Raw genomic sequence first — 17,668 nt, forward strand, 5'->3', positions numbered from 1 at the left:
GAAGCTGTGACATTACATCTGAGGCAGATCAGGTTGCCACACTGCTTTTGAATGATAATACTGCAGCATCATGTTTCACATTGATTCATTTTCAAAGAGAGTCACTATTATTTTCTATTGATCGCCCTTTCTTTATAAACAAAGATGATATATAGGCCTAGTAATAGGAGGATTAAATTACATGGCCTGAAAATAAGCCAGATCGATAAAAAAAAAAAGTAATTTAGCACAATTCAGTTCAATTTGTTTGAGGAATCCTGGGCCATCTCCGTGTCTGGGTTAGTATTTGAGGTGAAATGCCACAGATGGGATGGAGCTACCGCTATAGGCATTTACTATTTCCACCTTTTACATCATTTTCTTCCACGTTATCAATGCAATCCGACAGCGAAAGTTTGTCGAGTTTAACTAGTTGACAGAAAACTGATACTGCAGTAATGTTGTATAACTCAACAGACAGTTGCAGCTGTTGATGAAACCCTCACATCATCATGTTCCAAGTGTGGGAGGACCGAAATTAACATAGCCCGTCTCAACACATACTAACCAGGTGTATATGAATGCTGCAAGAATGAGCCCCCCACCCATCACCACTTCCCCATCAGCACTGCTAAACCGAATGCTGTGACTCTCATTTGGGGCATTTGTTTGCCTGTGTGAAAAATAATGGAGGCAGGAGCAGGTGGAATATTGCTTCAGCAGTTAACCCATATGGATCAGAAAAGCTGCTTGCCAAATCCAAACTCCACTTTTACAAGCACATCTGGAGCAGAATCTCCATATTAATTGCCAGTTAATGTGTTTACACACAACAAGGATTAATCCCTGAGAGAAGTTGGTTGACCCGGGTCAGACAGTCAGCAGGAGGGTTGTGTTTTCGGGTAGAAAAGCAGTGGGAAGAGGTATCAAGCCAAATGTGCAGACAAAGGCACATCCATAAGCTAAATATGGCAGCTGACAGCCATCTGTCATGTATCGTTGCTGGTATTTTGACAGCCTTTATGTCAATATTCTGTGATGCTACAAATAGCTGACCGGCAATAAAAATCCATGCAGTGATTTACTAGACTGTGATCGTATGAGATGCTTTGTTGAACACACCTGCATTTTTTATTGTTTATTTTGAATGTTTGGTCACAGCAGCCGGTGGGGGGGGGTGGGGAGGCATTAAATGATTCAGAGGCTCCAGAGCTGGACATAAGCCCTGGACCACGTCATGGATGACTGATATTTATCGTGTCAGAGCGGCTGCTGAAACGTTGTCAGGAGGAACTATATTTCTAGCATTTAGCCGTGCACCCGTTTAAATCTACGAGTTGGACCCTGGACAACACTGTGTAAGCACTGAAGTGAACATGTCTCAGAATAAGCTAGAGTCTGGAAGAACAAGCAAACAAACTGATCCGGAGAATGGAGTGCATCTACTGAATAGATGTAAATACACAAGTCCAAATGGAACAACAGGGCCGAGAAATGTAAACCTTCGCTACATGCCCGTATTGTTTCTTAGCAAATTAAGGAAATCTAGCACAGCTATAACTGCAGCATGTGTTTTATCCCGCAGTGTGATAGCTAACACAGTCAATTACTTCTTAGGCAGAAGCTGTAGTCACACAAAGTGGTGGAATATGAGATAAGCACAAAACAGAAGAACAGCAGTAAAGGACACAGGGCCAAAGCATTTCTTGTATGCCACTTCAGGTTAGTTAGTCAGCCATCATGTTCAGCCTCTGAGCTGCTATTTTATAATCCCCTGTTTGGCATATGAATTTTGAGAATTGGTCTCCCTGACAAGTTTAAGTTTGTTTGTTTGTTTGTGTTTTTGACTGGCAAACCTTCAGTTTTGTTACAGGTGATTCAGCCTCCTTGAAGGTGTTAGTTGTCTCGTGTTGCCTCCAAATCTTATATGTCGAACTGCAAATTGCCATACCTTTTATAGCTGCAGCCGATGAATACCGCTACACCGAAAATGATCTTTTTTTGGTCTATGCATCTGTAGGCCTAATTGTTGGTTTCTTTAGGATGAAGTGTGTGCCATTTTGTGTTTACATACTGTCATAAGAAAAGAAAAAACTCTAAATGAAACAACATATAACACCATCACCTCCTGTTATAAAGCACCCATGTCAGTGTTTGCCCCATGAAGCCTAAGTCTGGCTTATATCAGCATTAGGTGGTGGTGCCACCTTAGCCTTCACCCTGGATACAGCTTCATGTCTTAGAAGATCTGGTTTAGAGCGAACTCCAGCAAGGGATTAATATATGGATATGATTATGAAGGAAGGCGACATCTCGCATTTAGGTCTAATGAGTAAGATAAAAGCTATTCAAGTGGTTTTCAAGTGGCGTCCTTCTATTCCTGACCTGTCCAGGTATTGGGCTTCTAGTGGTTGGCACAGACAATCAGCTACAAAAACTGAGGGCGTGCCTATATGCATGACAAATGGAGACGCTTGGCGAAATACATACAAATTTGAAACAAAAAGGACAAAAACAAAGCGTGATGCTCCCTGATATTGCTGCCATTTTATAAATCAGCCACCTGGCCGATTAAGAGGGAAATGAGTGAACAGAATCAGAAACCCATGCTCTTGTTTATTGCTTTAGAGAGTTAGCTGGCGAGCAGGCAGCCATCGTGTGATGATGAGAGTGGCCCCTCTGGAGACGGGCGTTCACACACTGGCAGAGGAGCGAGTACAGACTTTCATTAGGATGCACACTTCAACACACTGTCATAGTATTTACAGTCTCACACTGGGGAAACAAATAAACTGCGTGATTAACAAGTTTTCCTGATGCCTGGCGCTTCACTGTGCGCGCATTGGAGTGCCACCTCGCCGACTTAATGATTCTTAATGGTTTCTTAATGACTTCTTAATGACTTCATCAGGAAGATCCTGCAACAGCACATTCTGACAAGCGGAAGCCTCCCCTTGAGACCCAGGATCACACCACAGTGCTAACCACTCTTCAGTTTTCTGCTCAAATAACACACACTTTAAATCTGCTTATCTGAGACAGCATCTTGGACTTGGGTGACACAAGCATTTGATCCGTGGATAACTATGGGAATATGTGATGTAACACAATGTGAAAGCATGCAAGCTGATGTGTGGAAATGCACTAAAAGGCAAATGGGGATGTCCACCTAGATTGTGGGCGAACGCAGTCACATCAAAGTAATCTCAGAACATTGGAGTGACATCTAGTGTTGTGTAACCACAATTAAACTGTATTGTGTGAGGGTATCCAGGAAACCCATTTGGTTGCATTCAGTGTAAAGCGGCAATGGAAGACTATGGGAAGGAGCAGGAAAACAAAACAAACAGGCCTGAAAAGCCCAGTAATTGTGGAATTTCATTACAGCAGGATGGACAAAAAGACGACACTCAAAACTCCAACAAGAGAAACAAACGATGTGCTGTGAACAAACTGTGGTCTGCAGCAAAAAAAAAAAAAAAATCCTCCAAGCATTTAATGACATAGAATTTTCTGGGTCACTTCAATGTCACTGAGCAACAAATAGTTTGGAGTGTGAAGTACACAGGCCATCATAGACTGCCATGTCACTCTCAGCCAGTAAATACCACTTCATTGTATCTCCATGAGTTAAAAAAGCTCAGGGCTCTTTTCATCTACTCCATGTTCAAAGGTATTAAAAGGAAGTTTGCCTTTCTTTGAACAATTTCTTCATTATTTTAATAAAACAAAAGTTAATTAGCCATTAAGCCAGTAACAACTGTCCATGCCTAAAAAAAAAAACTGCAGAAATTCAAAGGATGTGAATTAAAATAGATTCTAAAGGTCAAGCCAGATTCAAAGAAAACAAAGCAAAACCAAATCCCTAAAAAAAAAAACCATAAGGTCATGCTGTATGTTCACACACACACACACACACACACACATTTAACAACTGGTTAACAAATTGTATTAGCAGAGAAGCGTGACTGCATGGCAAATTACACCTGTCCTGATGGATGTCCTCTTTACGGGTTGTGGAAGCAGGCTGAGGGGCCGTGGAGAGAGGACGAGGCTTCAGCCAAACACTCAAAAAATGATGCATAGCCGGCCATGTGTCACCACTTGGCAGAGGTGGGTGGGAAGGGTGGATCACCTACATAATAAATGCCCAAAACACAGAGATACACGTGCTCTAGGAGAGGTGATTCAACTGTTTTCCATGCTTGATATTAACATACCAAATTTGATTTACACTCAACCTCTATTTTTGAAGATAAACATGCAAAAATGACATCTGTAGCCCCTCAATAGTTTGCCTGTGGCTTTATATTGCCAGGTAAATGTCACTATAGGGTTGTGAATAAAATGTCAGTGAATAACTGCTCAAAGTGTGATGAAGACATCTAAAAATAGGATCGTTTTACATTAGGTGTTCCAGGCAGCTTTTCAAAAAGAACACATGGTAAAATTGACACATGGTAAACTAAATACTCCTCTCAAGCAATAACAACAATTTTTCTTCATATTTTCATCTACACCTTTTCAAATAGTCTGTGCTTTCACCTCCATGTGTGTAACCACTAATTAACCAATTAACATAAATAAAAAAAACATTTGACTTCAAATGGATTTTGCAAAGTGTGGCATAGCTGATTAACACAATATAAAAGGTGCATTAAACTGTACAAAACCTACAAAAATAAATAATGAGCATCTCTAACCCCAGGCAGTGACAGAGAGTTGCTGTAAATGTTTAGTGATGAGATGTAATGAGATGTTTGGTGAAGCTCAGTGCTCCAAAACCTACATAAAAATATTTTTAAAAAATTAAGACAGGGCTTCTACGGTATGTGCGTAATATATCTGGAGCGCACGATGGAGACGCGCCGTTACGCACGGTGCCTCATATGGATGGGCCCATTAGCATGTCCCATAGCTCTTTGTAACTCAAACGCACTTTATCCAAAAAGAACCGTTTCACAAACACATACAGCCACATGTCATATAAGACCCACTTTTATTGAGACTACACGTCGCAAAAAACTAAATTGAGAAAGGCGACGGCCTTTTCACACAGACCCTAAGAATCTAGCTTGATGCAAACAACCACTGCTGTGCAAGTTAAGGCCACATTTTAAGTCGACTCAAAAAACACAGCGCTGCGTACTGCATGAAAATCAGGAATTCTGGCCGCTTCTTTTCTGGAGACATATCAAGACTAAAGACAGTGCTTACCTGTTTGTGCTTGGCTTTGGACCTGGCTAACATCCCACAGTAGGACCTGGTGTTTTTTCTTTTTCCGATTCAGTCCTAAAGTCTGTCACCATGTTTCAAGTCTCGGTTCACAAATCGATTTTTAACATATAGTCTCTCATATGAGCTGTGTTTAACATGTATTCAAACAGACGCTGTTTCCCTATTCCAGTTTTGGGTGACTGCACAGCTGTTGCGACGTAGCCAGGTGAGACGGTGACATTGGACCAATGGGAGGAGGAGAAGGAGCATCCTGGCGAGTTTACCTCTGACCCCTCAGTTGTTTTTTGTCCAGTTGTCAGTCCAGGCAGCTAGATAACAGCTGCCATGTTGTCTAGTATATTATTCATAACTTCTTTAAAAAAATGTTTGCATTAATGTGATACCAACTCAAGATTTTCTGGTTAGAGGTTCTGAGTCATGACATTTTGTTTTCATATATACATTCATCCATCATCTATACCCGTTTACTCCTTAACCAGGGTCCCAGGGATCTGCTGGAGCCTGTCCCAGCTCTCTTTGGGTGAAAGGCAGGGGTCCACCCTGGACAGGTCACCAGTCCATCACAGGGCCACATAGAGACACACAACCTCACACACTCACACTCACTCCTATGGGCAATTTAGAGTCACCAATCAACCTGACATACATGTTTTTGGACTGTGGGAGGAAACCAGAGTACCTGGAGAAAACCCACACAAGCACAGGGAGAACATGCAAACTCCACACAGAAAGGTCCCTGATGGGTTTCAAACCTGGAACCTTCTTGCCGTGAGGCAACAGTGCTAGCCACTCAGCCACTCAGTGCTCCCCCTTCATATATACAGTACAACAGAAAATTATTATATTTTAAATCTTAATTAGACAAGAAATTACTGTGGCTGAAAAATTTGTTAAAATATGTTATACAGATACACATACTAATGGAATGAATGTTTTCTTTTATTAAAATGAAGCAAATCTTTTAGGAAAATCCTTCCAATATTTATAAAGTGAACAGAACTTAAATGATAATTAAAATAAATGTGAATATCATTTGTTACCTTTAGTGAGCAACCACATTATATATAAAATTAAATTAAAAGAATAACAGAAATAACAAGTGTTACCATAAGAAAACTGAATAGAGTTTGAGATGCTTGGTTTTTTTTGGCTGTATGTCCACAGATTTTGCAGCACTATAAAAGTCATCAGACTGAACATATTTAAACAGGAAACACAGTTTTTCCATGTGTCACTGAATTAACCATGTACTTCACCTTGACTCTCACTTTTCTAGCCTATATTTCTTTGCATCTTTGGAGAGTCACCACCATGAAAGTTATGCACAATTAGCTACAAATTGGATCGCTTTTGACACTGAAAGTGTGAAATTAGTTTCTAGATTTGATAATTAGAAAGCAATATCTGAATATGGCTGTCTCCATACAATGTGAAGTATACCCGAAAACTGTCAAAAGCTGCCAAACATCACACAATAGCATTAAATGTTTGTTATTGTTTGGTTTTTTTCTCCTGTTTAAAATAATATAATCCTCAATTTAAAGGATTTTTTTTATTATGCAGCCAAAGTTCTATACATAAGCCTAAAGTTGTAATACCTATTTTAATTTGATTTTCAGGAAGATGTTTGGATGTTTCTCTTGAGCAAACCTTTAAAAAAGGCTCAAGAGATACAATCTGATTCCGACAATGTCTAAGAAGTAACACGTGGTATAAATATTGCTTTGGCTGTGTGCTGTACAGCTCCGTGATGTGTTGAACCTGGAGACCTGGAAAACACAACCTGTATCAATGAGACCACCGGGGAGCTTGTCTGGCTGTAGGGAGCACAGAGAAGAAGGCCATGACGTGCTTGCTCTGTGACAATCGAACACTTTCTCCAAAGCATCCAAACAGTGTTTTGAGAGAGAAGGAGAGATAGAAACAGTGGGGGATTTACTGCCAGTGGGATTTACTCCTTGTTCCAATTTGCAGGAGGATTACTCATTTTTTCATCATTCCTTTATTTATTCTATTTCCAAATTCATTTCTAATTCACCTGGAGGAAAACAAAATATCAAGCCAAATGCATAAATACTCTCCGAATGAATAGATAATGACAGCGGGTCAAGTTGTGAGTGAGTCACGTCCTCACTCCTGGAAGAAAGTGATTACTGTAACACAGCGCTGACAATCACGACCAAGATAATCCCATTTCTCACATGGAGCTCAAATTGTGTTATGTCACATTGTATTTTGCATTTGCTATCAAAAACTGGATTTAGATATGCAAACTATCTGGAAAAAAGTGAAATTCTAAAGGAGGAGAAAGAAAACACCCAGCCACAGGGCTGGCATCCAGGCGTGTCACTTTGTCAAGCTGTCTGGTTTCTGAGAGAGCTTGATGGTTTCTAAGGGAGGGGAGAAAAAAGTGTCGCAAAGGCGTGCTCTTCTCCAAGTTGAACAGATGGCAGAGTCTAAGAGTGGAGGTTTGTTTTGTATCTCCATCCCATGTTGAGGTGCAATAGATGTGGGTTTCCACTTTTTTTTCTCTCTCTCTTCACATATTGTCTTACAGGATAAGGGATACATGCAATGTTTAAGCTAATGAGGAGTGGGTGTTGGTTTGTTTTCCTCTTTTTTTCTTCCCTTCTCTCCCACTGACACATCCTCTTGCTTTCCCATTCTCCCTCATACCCACGCTTGGAACAGAAACCTACAGTATATGTCACACAATTATGCAACACAATTGGGAGTGCTGCTTGTAGCCTGGGTGGCAGTGTAAAAACATAGCTGACTGTCTAGTTCCCGGCAGCTACTGACGAGCAGTGCCCACAGTCAAAAGAACATAATGCTCATGGAGCAGGAGATGACATCAGGTCAGTGCACCACTGCTTCCCGAGCAAAGTAAAGATGAAGAGGAACGGCGCAGATCACTTGCAGTTTTTAGCCAGTGTAGCTCTGTGGCTGTAGGGCTGATGGTCAGTCAGTCAGTCAGTCAGTCCATGGCTTTAGTTCACAGTGAAAAAGTGCCACAAATATTAAAAGGGTTCCTAAAACACATTATGCACATTCACCTTAAAATCCATGGACAGATTATAAAATGATGGGCCCATGGGTTCAGGCATGTAAAAGATCCCCTGTCTCTGTCACACATAATGACGCATAGACTGACAGTGGCTACATTTTATTCAGCTTAAATCTTTTTGTTTATGTCTGCATACTAGGTTAGGTTAGTGCATGTCTTTGTAGTTTCAATTATGTTCTTATCTTTTTTTTCCCTCTTAGTCATTTTGCAAGTGATTCTTATTCTCAGTTGCCACTGCTGCAGCAAAAGCAGCTCCTAGACTTCAGTATTAAATCACACTGGAGATGAGGAGAGGATGTCGGACTCCAGTCCAGGGTTTCCTTAAATCAGAGCTCCTGCATAACATTACTAAATGTACTGTGTTTTAATGTACTCCTGCTCTATCCCCAGTATACTCAGCAACTGTAATATGAAGGAGAAATAAATATTGGATTATATTTGGTTGATGGAGTCCTTAGGCCCCTGGGCAACTGTTGGTCCACGAGTCAAATATTTCAACATTTCAGTTCATGCCAATATATCTGTAAGACTGACAGAGTACTTGTTGGTCCTCAGCTGTAGATTAAAATATCTGCTATTAAAGCAAACTAACATTAAGATGCCTGTCATGAGCATCTATATATCTATATATAGGCAGAGTTACTATGGTAACTCTGTGGTAAAAGGTAAGGGAAATCATTGATAACACAAATAGAAAATGAACAGATATATAATACAGATGGACAACCTTAACATCAAAAAGACTGGAACTATGAGCATTTACTACATACAACATGACAAATGAAAAACACAAATGAAAACTAGAGCTACTATGTGGGGTTTAAACAAATACTAACTTCTATTACTACGATAAAGGAAATGAACAAAAATGTGAGCAGATTGGAAAATTGCAATGAAATAAACATATTTTTCCTATATAAACTGAACTGGGTAGTCAATATAATGTGTCAAAATGTTAAAGACTTAATGTTACGATAAGCCGGAATGATAAATGTTACATTCTGAACAGTGTGTTAACATCAGTACGGCTGACTACAAATTGTTCAAAGTTGAGGCAGTTCTATCAAAAATAGCCCGACTCCTCCGTACAAAGAATAAACCCTGTCGGTTTAGGTAGCAGCAGGTTCTTTGCTCCTTTGCTTTTTACATTTTTTTGCCTCACTATTAATTAGGATCATAGAATTTTAATCTATCTAATAATTTTCTTTAATGATGCGTAATGAGCATGACAGCCACATGGGACCAAAGCGACTGACCTTCAGTTATCTTCACTTAACAAGTGCGTGCCGTGATGACGTCCATGCACAGAAAACAAAGAATTGTCAAACAACTTGTTCTTTTTAAAAGCATCTTAACCATAAGTAGGAGCCACTCACAGTCTAATTATGAGAAACCCCAGAAAGATGTCTGGCTTACAACAACTTATTTTATCATGGGGGGGGAAAAAAACACTTTGCGCTGCTTTTACAATTTCTCCAAAATGAGTGTAGGGCAGTTTTGCTGAAGTGTTTAGTCACAGCAGTTGGGATTTTCAGTCACACTCTAAGGATGAACCTGAACAGCTTAATCAAAATAAGAGCACAACCAAAAGCACTGCTTACAGCCACATTACTCCCTCATCTAATGTCAACCTCGGGTGCATTCACACAAAGAATGTTTGGAGCAATTTAATCAAAATTCTGAGTGCTGAATCCTTCAGCGTGGTTCATTTGGTGAGGTGAGAATAATACTCCTGAAACTCGGGAGCACCAGTAACTGCTGTTTTATTCTCCCAGCAAGAAAACTGGAAACAGCAACTCAAAAACAACCCTAAGTTCATCGTACTTGCAAAGACTTCTCAAAAAAAAAAAAAAAAAAACTGGTGCTTGTTCTTAACTTCTACTTTATGTTTTATTCGACTAGACTGTAGATGGGTCCAAGTCTGGCTGAAATGACAGGAGAAGTGATGCATTTTGAGTTGTGACCTACTGCCAAATTCTGCAACCTGGCAGGATGACAAAACACAAACCCTCAAAAGTCGACGTCAAGAAATAACAAGTTCCGAGGGTATGCACCTTTGGTTTGAGAGCCCTAGCTTGCTTTGAACTGAACAGTGTAAATGTATACTAAGCAAATACAAACATATGAGGTAAACTTGTAACCCTGTACTGCTGTTTCAGACCAAAGTAGAAAGTAAGTTATTCTCTCAAAACCAAAAGCTTCCACGTGAAAAAATGCCAAATGAATTTCTAACATCCTTCGGTCTGGAAGATGAGTCCTTGCACCTGTGACCAGGTAAACTTTCTGCACAGTTAATGGACACGGCGGCTGTTGTTTACTGAGGACTCCCCACAGAGGAGACTAGCTGACCCATGTCTGCAACCAGTGAGTGGTACAAATGGCAAACATCTCTTGGAGTCATTATTTATGCAGGAATGCCCTTGGGAGTCTTTGCACTTGTTTACACAGTCACGGCACAGTCCATTCATGACGGCTCCGAGTAAATGAGCCGCTTGCTACCAATTTGTCCTGGACGATGAAGCTTTGGGCCTCTACTACCCACAGTTACCTTGGGGTGTGTGTGTGTGTGCGTGTGTGTGATTCTCTTTGTGTGTGTAGGGGTATGGAAAAGAGGTTAACGCAGCACTGCTGCACTGTTGGGAACTGACCTGGAACTACAGACACACTAGTCCCAAGGGTGTAAGGAAGCACAGTGTCATATTTGGAAATAAATGAGAAAATGTTTTTTTTTTTTTGTTGTTTTTTTTTTTTTTGTTTAGTTTTTTTTCCAAGAGGAACGCCATGGACTTTCACTTTTGAAATGGGCAGTTTGTTTGCCCGAGGACGAGGACAGTGGTCAAAGTAAGCGAGCACCACCTCTGCCATAAAATCAAAACCAAGACAGAAGTTTTATGGAGGTTGAACTCAAAGGCAAAATGAAGATGAAGTGAATCCAGCATGAGTTTCAGGGAACCAGTGCACATTTATAGCCTAATATATGCCAAAGCTGTCTCTTTTGATGCACATCACTTCTTGTGTTGTATGGTCCAGGGACAGAAGAATTTAAATCCTTCACTTACTATAACCCAAAGCAGCAATACCGCATGTATGTCTATTCAAACTTCTTATGTTGTGACTTAAGTGTAGAAGTATAATGATCAGACTGTGCTTAAAGTATGAAGTAAAATAAGTCACTGTGCAGAAAAAAATGACCCTGTGCCAGTTTTCATGTGTATTATAACATTTGGGTCAATACATTTTCAGTGTGATTTATATGATCATAGGTGTTTGCAATCTCAATCTACAGTACCACTGTAAAAAAACAGCTTTCAAAGTAGTGCAGGCAAGTAAAACGTACAATACAAGTATAAAGCATAAAATTTGAAGTAGGCAAATAAAGTTCAAGTGCTTGGTTGCAAAGTAAATAAATAAATGTACTCAACAACACAACAGTGGTGTGGCCTTAAGTGAAAGTTGTTTGAGACGACTAAGAAAGTAACCAGGATGTCCAAACTTGAGAAAATCCTCCTTCAATTAAATATAGTAGGAAAAACTTAGAGCACCCCAAAAATAAATAAACGCTTGGCATTATAACCACAAACCTTTTAATTCCCTTTGAAATAAAGGCCAATTTAAACACTGACAAAACAAAACATATGAAACTGTTTAATGAAGCAAACAGGAGGCATCTTGCACTAAGTCATGTATCTCGATAAAATAATGAGGATCCTAAGAAAATCTGTGCTATCAGCTTCTGAATACTCATCAAGTTCTAACATTTTCAGCAACGGAGCAAATGAACCGTATATTTCAGTATTTGTCAGAAGTGAGATCACATAGTGTGTAAATCCTGAGTTTAAGGTATTACATTTAGCTAATTCTGATATTTTTGCAGAGTTTTAATGTCTTATTTTTTTAAGCCTCATATCTCCTAATTCAAAGCTGCCATCAACTGGCAGCTCATGGCATTTTCAGCGTCACATCACTTCAGTTAAAAAGAGGGAGGGTGTGTGTGCTGGCTTCACTTTCAAATATACGTTTCAATTTCTATGCATCCGACATGCGATGGAAAAAGATGCCAAGAACCCAACACGAGTACACATGCTGAAGGCAAATGACTCCCCCTATAGTTCTCAGGTTCTCATGAAGTGAAACAGCAAAAAGGAAAAATGTGGTTAACAGAAAGGCAGAGTGACAGAGAGAGAGAAAAGGGGAAAGAAGCGATTGGATAATTTAACAAGCTTTCCCCCTAAACCACTCCAAAACCTCCAGAGTTTAATTGCTGGGAGGCAACATTATCCCTAGCAACACTGTGTATTACTTGGCTGGGATTCGGTGGGTACCTGCTGTATCCACTCCCCACACAATATAGCGCCCACTGAGCCATATAATCCTCTCAGGCCCTCCTCTTCTGGAGAACCACATTCAATCCTGTTGTGACACAGGAAAATCTCCTCTTCTCCATTTTTTTGTCAGGGTACGTGCTTCAAATAAGCCCAATCAGTAGGCGCCGTTATGTGTGCACAATGCTACAGGGAGCCACAGAGAAAGGGGAAACAGAAAGGAAGAGTTAAATAAAAAGACATTTGATTTGCTGCTGTGAAATTTGGGACTACTTTCCATTCCTCTGTGAAGCTCCCTGGAGCAGCCATATTTCTGGTTTTGTTTAAATGTGAATCAGTCAGATGGGCTTTTGGGTTCCTGCTGAATCATCCTAGACTCCCATCAGAAAGCACGGGGGTTACTTTTGAACCGCCGGTCTTGTAGGAGAAAACAAGAAAGTAATGCCACTTTCTTCTTGACTCCTCTTTCAAGTTGCCCTTGAAAAGAAAATTACAACAACGGCTTTGATGCAAGTCTGACATGCTTCGAGGTATTCTAAGTAAGTGTAACCACATAATATGTTGTCATTCCAATGAGTCTGTTCTGATGCATTTTAACCGCACGAACTGCAAGAGGAAAGTATTTTCAACTGTGCAGTGGGACGTGGGAACAGTGGCTCATTAGACAAAATGGCAACAGAAGAAAAATGGTTATTTCTTTGTTGTCCGGTGTTTTGTAACTTAAGTCAATATGGCATTCAGAGACCCGCTGAGACATCTTTTAATTAGAGGATGAGCTAAATAATGAGAAAGTACAGAGGCGGTGTACTGAAGAAGAGTTCTATGTTTTATTAATTTCACTTTTGGCCATCTCTGCCCTAGCAAGTGGGCTTCTTTAGTTTTTATTCTTGGTTCTTTATGAGCACAGATAACACAAGTTTTTGTTTTTCTTGTATAAGAAAAAAGCACCTGTATAGATTTCCTTTTCTTAGTGCACCATTTAAAGGTGGCTTTTTTTGTTACCTTCCTCTTTTCATGCTGATGGAAATGATTAATTTTAAAGCATTGCAAACATAAAGAAAACAAGCTGCGGCAGCAGGGTTCAAAAAAGCCTGACCAATCATTTTATTTGACTCAAACAAAACCACTGGATGGCCAGCCTGCTTGTCAACCTACTTCCTACTTGCCCTTGCACTCAGGAAAGATTCTCCCACGAGGCACTGTAGGAGACATACACTTTCTGTTTTCATAGCTATAGCTACTGAAGTATGGCAGAGAAGGTAACCACAGCAGCATTTGTTCACCAACTGAAGCCTCCAAACCAGAATATTGGTGTGGCTTTTCAACATGGCAACTGAGAGAGCAAAATGGGGCTGAAAAGAGACAGATCAGTTTTGCTTTGTTTAGGGGGAAAACTGCTATTTCCCTGAAATCTGCAAACTAAGCCAACGTAACAGTTATGTTTATGTTTATGTTAATTTTTGTTATGTTACGTTGTATTGTGTTATGTTTATGTTATGTCTGTTATGTTATGTTTATGTGTATGTTATGTTGTATTGTGTTATATTATGTTTATGTTATGTTAATGTTGTGTTATATTATGTTATGTTTATGTTGTGTTGTGTAATGTTATGTTTATGTTGTGTTGTGTAATGTTATGTTAATGTCATGTTAATGTTGTGTTGTGTAATGTTATGTTTATGTTGAGTTGTGTTATGTTAATGTTATGTTATATTACACCTAAACGAGCCATGAGAGAGGCTGTGATCCTCTTTTCACTGCTCTCTCTCATGGAAAAAAAAAAAGAGACCTCAGTAGTCAGGCTGTGTGCGGTCATGTGTTCTGGAGGAGCGACTTTGGAGAGCAGTCAGAAACAACAGGTGGGATTTCTTCGGTTGTCTTCTTCCCAAATCGAGCTACCTGGTTTTTCCAGGCTCACTAAGTATACTTTTAATTTAAACCTGAATTTTGAGAGCACTAAATATTCTGCAGTGTTATCATGTCATAACTCTTAAAATATTTACAAATGACAACTATGTTTTGTTTGTTTTTTTGCCTTTCTCCTTTTGTAAGGTTTCTTATTGTGACAATGAAAGCAGGATGTGATTGGTGTTGTTTCTATACCTCATCACACCAATAAAGTTTGGGAAGTTAAACCCAGTATGTATACTTTCAATGTACTGTTGCAACATAAACATTTATATGCATCCTACCTGTGTCAGAGGTTGAAGGTCAGAGGTTGGAGGCGTGGGAAGTGGAGAAATCACTTGTTACTGCTGCTGAGTGTCCAGTGTCAATGCCACACAATACCAGGCAGTTACTGTATGAAAAACAGACAGACAACATGGTGGTTGGTGATGCTTTACTTACGTTATTTGTCAAAATAATATCCAGAAAACTATTAACTTGGATTGTGTCTAATATCAACATAAATCATTTTAAAATTAAATTTTGTCTCATGATGATATCACCATTTCAGCTTTTCCATAAGATCACATGAAATTTGCATAATCCACTGCCACAAAAAAGGCAGAGAAGTTGAATTTAGAAATATAAAAAAATAAACTAAAATGAAATGTTCTGACTCCGCTTACCTATCCCCATGACCTTTGGTTTAAATCTTAGATCATCTAGATGTATAATTTCTTTTTTTTTTTTTTAAATCAAAAGGCTAGGTTACTTCCTAAATTATCATTAGGAACCCTGTGTCTACAGCTGGGAACTGTAGATTTTAGCAAACATTATTCAAATAGAAGGAAATGGTGCGTTTGTCGAGGACCATTTTCAGTGGTGGATTAATCCACATTTGGTACTCTGTTGAGTATTTCCATCAGCATGATGGTGTATGTGGGACTAATTCAAAATAAACCACACTGTGTATAGCAGTGCAGCAGTGTGGCTCACCGATGTCTTTTAATAGTTGTTAGACAACAATGGAGCTCTGTTGCACTGAGGAATTACAATTCATGTATTGGATTCACATACAATGCTTGTTAGTAGGATACACAGATTGTTGGTGTGGGCCTTTTCATGGGATTTTTTGACAGTAAGAAAAAAGCAACATTTCACTAGACTTATTATTTTCACTTCTGACAAACGTCCAAAAAAAAAACCAAACAAAAAAAAGATCTTAAGTGCAGAAAAGTATTGCAGCAGGAGAGGTTGCTAATGATGGGAAATAGTATCTGCATTGAGTTCAGGGCAGCTGCACTTTATTGCTGCGGCTCAGATTCTTAAAAACATGAAAATCTTCCATATCCAACAGTGCTGTAAGAAATAAAATGGTGGGGTGGAAGGTTAGCTCATAATCCATAACAGATAGTTGAGACTGGAACCAAATCTTTATGAAACGGACCTTGGCACAAGCACAGAACCCAACAAATCAAAACGCAAGCTTCCACTCATTTGCAGTCAGGCCATGAAGGTCATTTCTGAACATTTTTGTCAAACGTGTGGTCAGCTACTAAGCTCCCCCTGCTTCTTTGTTCTCATAGATTTGTAGATCATGGCAGCAGGAGTGATGAAGCTGAGCGAGAGCTGTTTTAAAAATAAACACATTTGCCAACACAGCGAGTAATTCATGTAATATTACATTATAAATTGTCAGTAATGAGGCACCAGGGACAGCATCTGTGATCCGCAGAGGTCGACCATAACATTCTGCTTCACTGCTGAATAAAATGCATCCTGAGTGCGATTTAACAGCCTTAACATGGGGAGGTACATACAAAGAGACAGGCAGAGGTCCGAGAGGATGTGGGGCTTGATGTAGAGGTCACACACACACACACAATGCAACAATGATGCACAAACACTGCTGACAAGAGGAAAATATGAGGACTTCTGAAGCACTGTAAAATGTATGAAGAAACGGATGTAAGGGTCATTTTACTGAGCAGCACCATTAACATCGCTGCCCTTGTCTGAACTGGAGCTCATATCAGTCACACACACACACACACATTCAAAACATGTACACACATACACACACACACCAGCATTTCTCCTCTTTTTACATTTCTCCTCTTTTCACCCTGAGAGAGGGAGAGGTCGACATTTTAACTGCAGCGGTGAGGAGATGGCTTCCTTTCACCTTGACGGGCATATAATGAACATTTTTCATTTTGAGCTTAGCTTCACTTACAGAGTCAGTCAGCTATTTTCTCTTTGAACCTTTTTTTTTCCCCTTTCTGACATTTCCCTCTGTGGTTTTGCCAGGATGATCTTCACAGTAAATTTGTGCCCCTTTTAAAGAAATAGGATACATTTCTGTTGATTTTTTTTTTTTTTTTCAAAGCGCTCATTTCCATAAAGGTCCCTGTATAACACAAATAGGCCTACGGTGCAGCATGAAACACAAACAATATGCTAATCACACCTGTTTCAATTAGAGCCCGGGTTTCCATGAAATCCATATAATACTTAGTTATTGTTTTTCATTTTGCTTGACAGAAGAAAAAGCTGCACTGTAAAGGAATGAGACAAAATATGTGACGGATGGGCTTCATGTTTATGAATGCGCATGAACCTTGTAGTATAAGAAAGGCTGAGGAATATTGAAAGTAGATTGGAAAAGGCTAACAAAAATAAATGAGTTTTAAAAAGTGAAAGGTCTTATATTTAGAAATGACTTTGTTCATCGAAAATACTTCTTAAAACAAGCCTGCTGCATTGACTATATTGAGATAAGGCTTATTTTAATGCTTATGTAGCCTGTTTTCAACAAATTAAGTATTCCTTTAATATCAACCTAAAACCTACCCAGAGGCAGGACCATAGGGGTGACCCTGTCCCAAGCAGTTTTGTAGTCATTCTGTAATTTCTTGTAGTCTTGTTATCATGTTGTGTGAATGTTGAGGGGATTACTGTGCAGATGTCTGAGGTTTATGCTGTAGGTAACCTGCCCACTAATGGTGAAGAGAAACAGCTCGGTGTAATTTTCTGTTCATTGCTGGGCATTGTGAATGATTCAAATCATGTTTCGCTTTTACTTTAACTCTTCGTTTTCCAAGTGGAGCTGGTTTGCAACTTGGCTTAGCTTGGTTGTGATTGACAGAAGTAGTTTTGTGTGTCAACACAGTGT

At 39.5% G+C, this 17,668-nt stretch overlaps 1 protein-coding gene across 2 annotated transcripts in view; it reads right to left on the bottom strand.

Annotated features, from left to right (window-relative positions):
- Nucleotides 1-17,668, bottom strand: part of LOC113141149 (RNA binding protein fox-1 homolog 3-like) — a 346,664-nt gene that overhangs the window by 260,111 nt on the left and 68,885 nt on the right. For both annotated transcript variants that reach the window (XM_026325390.1, XM_026325389.1), the window contains exon 3: nucleotides 14,799-14,905. The gene's annotated coding sequence lies outside the window, so the exon portion shown is untranslated. The remainder of the gene's footprint in view (nucleotides 1-14,798; nucleotides 14,906-17,668) is intronic.

The sequence above is a fragment of the Mastacembelus armatus genome, chromosome 8 (assembly GCF_900324485.2).
Source record: "Mastacembelus armatus chromosome 8, fMasArm1.2, whole genome shotgun sequence".
NCBI classification, from domain to species: domain Eukaryota; kingdom Metazoa; phylum Chordata; class Actinopteri; order Synbranchiformes; family Mastacembelidae; genus Mastacembelus; species Mastacembelus armatus.